Source organism: Mesitornis unicolor, unplaced genomic scaffold, assembly GCF_000695765.1.
Source record: "Mesitornis unicolor isolate BGI_N332 unplaced genomic scaffold, ASM69576v1 scaffold5675, whole genome shotgun sequence".
Taxonomy (NCBI): domain Eukaryota; kingdom Metazoa; phylum Chordata; class Aves; order Mesitornithiformes; family Mesitornithidae; genus Mesitornis; species Mesitornis unicolor.
Window position 1 is genome coordinate 3715 of NW_010186073.1, and position 5107 is coordinate 8821.

The 5107-nt window shown below is 50.2% G+C and overlaps 1 pseudogene; it reads left to right on the plus strand.

Annotated features, from left to right (window-relative positions):
• Positions 1–3839: 3839 nt before the first annotated feature.
• Positions 3840–4749, plus strand: LOC104541066 (annotated as a pseudogene).
• Positions 4750–5107: the final 358 nt, after the last annotated feature.

Below are 5107 nucleotides of genomic sequence, written 5' to 3' on the forward strand. Positions count from 1 at the left end.
AACTTGAAAAGGTTCTTTGTCCCCCACCACAATTTCAGCCTTACCAGTCTCTACTCGGACCCTCATCCACAAGGGCTCACCCAACTTGTTCATCCCATAGAGGAGACCCACACGTCTAAGCTGCTCCTTCACAACAAGGACACCTCCATCCTTATCTGTTCTAGCTTGCCCCTCCTTATTGTCCTCTACATCACAGCACCCGAGTCATGTGAGCTGTCCCAGCATGGCTCAGCTGTTATTCCCTCAAAGTGGAATGAACAGAGACACGGGGCTCCAGCTCCTCTTGTCTGTGCTCCACACTGAGGGCTTTGGTGCATGTCTGGTCTGCAGCACCTCAGCTGTGGCACCATGGCTGAGAGCAGACCTGCAGTGGGAAAGCCTGCTACCAGCACCTAAGACCTTGTGTGTGCGAAGGATTTACTTCAGAGCAGAGTGGATGGCACATGGTCATATAAAGAACTGAGGTTTCATGGGACGTGATGTAGTCGGCATGGTGGTGTTGAGTTGACAGTTAGGTGCAATGATCTTAGAAGTCTTTTCCAACCTTGGTGATTCCATGATTCTATGATTCTAGGAGATGGTCTTGGTCACACACCCAGGAACAGAAGCCTCACTTTCCTCAGCTGAGGCCCTTCCCTCAGTACAGGTCAAGGAGATCGCTCCCTCGCATTGTCTGGGTGTCCTGTCTGATAGTAAAACAAAAAAGGGTATTCTTAGACTTAACTCTGTCTCTGATTGAGAAATGCTACTTCCAGAAAGAAGTGTTTCACCTCAGGTGTGAAGAAAACATCAGTGATGACTTCAGCCAGTTTCACAGCAGATTCCCCTGAAGCCCCAGGGAAATCTCCAGGGCATGGGAGGAGGCAGAGGAAGTGCTGCCTTGGGCTGGTCCTGTGCTGCTGAGCTGGGCTGCGCTCCTGGGATGGAGGGAGTTGATGACAAGCAGGCAGCACTGCAGAGAGACAGCTCTGCCCAGGAGCAGCTCCTCTGCAAAGCAGAGCAGAGCTGGGGGCTCTGCCTGCGGGCACTGGGAGGGGAGAGAAGTGGAGACAGGTTGAAAGCAGTCAGGAGTGGGAGGTTGCACACCCATAAGATGATCACGGAGGGGGAAACCTTTGCAACCCTTGATGTAGTAAGTCCTTAGGTAGAGGGCAGTGCAGATACAGTTCTTGAATTGATCTCAGAAGTCTGGGAGAGCTCACAAACAAAAGCAGGAATCTCAAAGCTTCTTTGTGTAGAGGAGGAGGACATGCTCCAGAGCAGGGACTCGCTTTTGCACTAAAAGAGGGACAGGGCACAACGGCTGCCTTCTCCCAGGGATGGCTGTGAAGGCTGGATATGTGTGTACATCCAGGGGTGCCCAGGGCTGTCCTTCAGAGCAGGGTCCCTGCACCCCAGGGGCTGTGTGCTGGGGCAGGGACTCTGCCACCTGCCAGGGTCAGCACTCAGTCTGCCCGGGAGCTCTTCATGGTGCTGGGAGGAGAATCTGAGGAAGGAGTGACTTCTATCCAGGCAGGGAAAGGTTCTTCTGCTGTTGAGAAGGGTCATGGCTGCTTACAGCTCCAGATCAACCCAGGGTATTTCCAGGGGGCTTTTCAAGAAGAACCTAAAAGCAGGGGTTATGCAGAAGGAAAGACTTTTTTTTTCCAGGCTCTGTGCTTTAGTTTCCTGCTGTGGTTTTGGAGAAACAATAATGAAAATACAATAATTGAAAAAAACAATAATGAAGCTGTCACATTCGCGCAAGTGCTGAAGACTCCTGCAATATGGCACTGAGAGGCCGGTAGGTTTGTGAGGTTTCTGATAAAGCCCCTTCACCCATTCCTTTGCTTACAGGCAGACCCATGAATTCTGTGGTCTCCTCAACGTTTATTTGACCTGCTCCTTACGACTTCCCAGCACAGGGATGCTTCTAGAGAGTCCCCTGATGCCAGGAGGACTCTTCAGGGCAGAGGTGAGTTGTTATGGTTTAAGGGTTACCAGCCTGAAAAGGAAGGACAGGTGGTGTCTGTAGGACCCTGGAGGGTCAAAGATCAGTGCTGTTCCCTCCCCTTTCCGGCCACAGTCTATAAAAAACCGAGGTTTTCACCCAGCCACAGTCTATAAAAAAATGAGGTTTTCGCAGGCATTTTCTGGCTTTCCTGGGCTGCTTCCTGTCGCATCTCGGGACAGCTGGGCCTAGCTCCACGTGCTCGACAGCATCCACCACCATCTGCTCCTGGCACCACTGCGGTCCCTGGTGACAGTCACAGCAATCGCAGCGGCCACGAGGCACTGTTTGGTCATTTCCACTCTGGACTGCTGGGATTGGGTTTTGTATATAATTATCTTTTGTCCCTTATTCCCTTTTCCTTTCCCCTGTTGTTTTCATTAAACTTGTTACAGTTTTAACTTCCAACCTTGTGTGGTGGTTATTATTATTATTATTATTGTTGTTGTTGTTGTTGTTGTTGTTGTTGTTTTCTCTCTATTCCCTTCTCTTAATCCTCCCCCTGGGAGGGGTAGGGACAATAGAGAGAAAATTCTGCTCGCTCTCTCTCTGACCTTTAAACGGAGACATGAGTGCACAGCAGATGGGAGGGAGTCTTTGAGCACTGACAGGGAAGAGACATGGAGACAGAGAAACAGCTCCTGGCAGTAACAGCTCCAGGCAGCAGAGATGGGTGGGAGGTGAGAAGAATAGGCTGACAGCAAAGGCCAGGAGGGGGAATTTGAACACCTTCCTGTCAGTCATTCAGTCAGCATGCTTCTCCCCTCAAGAGCCCCCACTCTTCTCTCCCATCTAGGAGAGCCTCTGCCCTCAGAGCTATGGGGTTAAGGCAGCCGTGTCCTCCTCTGCAGCCATAGCTCACACAGAGGAGACTCTCCTAAGTGCCCTTCTGTCTCTTCCTGGCCTTGCCTTCCTTGGAAGAAACACTGAGTCTTTTCTCCTTGTTTTTCCACCCGACCCTGTGCTGCTGCTTTTGCTTTCTTGGTGGTGGAGGTTTCAGGTCCTGCAATGTAGATGTGTCTGTGGGAGAAAGGTGCCTAAGTACCCTTCTACCCTGTGAGGCTCTGAGCAAAGCAGTCCACAGAGTCAGGATACAGCTACACTCTTCTTTCAAGACACACTAACTTCACAGCATCCAGCAGTGCTCAACTCATCACTGGAGAGAGGAGTGTGAAGGTCATCTGCACTTCAAAAAGGGATTCCTCTGTACAGAGCAGCATCCAGTTTCCTTTCAGAGGGACATCTGAGTGTTCCTGTGCTCCAGCTAGGAGACATGTGAGCCCAGGGCAGCTGAGAGCAAGACTGATGGACAGAGCAGCTGTCCTCACTCTGAACCAAAGGTCTGTCCCTTTGCCTGACAGGGATCTAAAGATAGAACTTGTAGTATAGAAGAAATGACAAGAATGTCTACCTTAGAAAATGAAAACAATCCTCAGATGTCAGAGGGACAGCAGGAGCAAAAAAGTCCCCAAGAACCAGCACGGGTCTGCTCTGCAGTAGGGTGAATTTGGAGAGTCAATGCTGAAATCCCTTTGATCTCAGGAGTGGCATTAACCTGAGGTCACTCCTGGTTCCTATCTGCTGTTGGTGCACAGCAGGACTGATCCCTCTAGAGCCTGCAGCAGGATCACCTGCTCCGCACTGCACCCTCAGCAAGGACAAGCCAGAGCTCCAGCAAAAGGGCTGCAGGAAGCCTTCCTGGGAGGAAAGATGCCATGGGGTGCTTCTCTGAGAAATGGGATTGACTTAACTAGGAGTTGTCAGTCCTCACCTGTCACTAACTTTTCCTCCCAAGGCAGGTCCTCGTGGTCAAAAGCAGCAAATGTCCAACAGCAGCTCCATCACTTAGTTCCTCCTCCTGGCATTTGCAGACACACGGGAGCTGCAGCTCTTGCACTTCTGGCTCTTCCTGGCCATCTCCCTGGCTGGCCTCCTGGGAAAAGGCCTCATCATCACTTGCCATAGCCTGTGAACACTGCCTCCACACCCCCATGTACTTCTTCCTCCTCAACCTCTCCATCATAGACCTGGGCTACATCTCCACAACTGTTCCAAAATCCACTACCAATTCCTTCTGGGAAACCAGGGCTATTTCCTACTGGGGATGTGCTGCACAGGTAATTTTCTTTCTCTTTTTCTTGTCAGTGGAGTCTACCTTTCTCACTGTCATGGCCTATGACTGCTACGTGGCCATCTGCAAACCCCTGCACTATGGGACCCTCCTGGGCAGCAGAGCTTGTGTCCACATGGCAGCAGCTGCCTGGGCCAGTGGGTTTCTCAATGCTGTGCTGCACACGGCCAATACATTTTCAATCCCCCTATGCCAAGGCAATGTTGTAGATCAGTTCTTCTGTGAAGTCCCCCATATCGTCAAGCTTACCTGCTCACACTCCTTCCTCAAGGAAGGTGGGCTTCTTGTGATCAGTGTCTGTTTAGCATTTGGGTGTTTTGTGTTCATTGTGCTGTCCTATGTGCAGATCTTCAGAGTCATGCTGAGGATCCCCTCTGAGCAGGGTCGGCACAAAGCCTTTTCCACGTGCATCCCTCACCTGGCTCTGGTCTCTCTGTTTGTCAGCATTGCCCTGGTAGCCTACCTGAAGCCCCCCTCCATGTCATCCTCAGCTCAAAATGTGCTGGTGTCGTTTCTGTACTCAGTTGTGCCTCCAGCAATGAATCTCTTCATCTACAGCATGAGGAACCAGGAGATCAAGGATGTGCTGAAGAAACTGATTCTACCAGTAATACTTCAGCAGCAATGAAGAGCTCATCTCTCTTCAAAAATGATCTTTCAGTTATTTCAGGCACCATTTTTCTATTGGTCACTGTATATGTTATAAACATGTCTGTACACAAGTATTTCCTTCTATCTTGCTTCTCCAAAGGATGAACCCAGTTTGTCTGACTCAAAGATCTTCTGTAAATGAGTCTATCACCATGCTACTGTTGGCCTTCATTCTGGCATATCTGTAATAAAAGAGAATTTCCTCAGTGCCATGTGTGAAGCTTCAACTTATTTTCCCAAACTCGGGTGCAAAATATGCTCAGGAAATTACAGGCTAAAAGGTCTTGCTGTTGTGCTTGTGTGCTGCATGGGCTCAGAGGATGAGGGCATGGGGT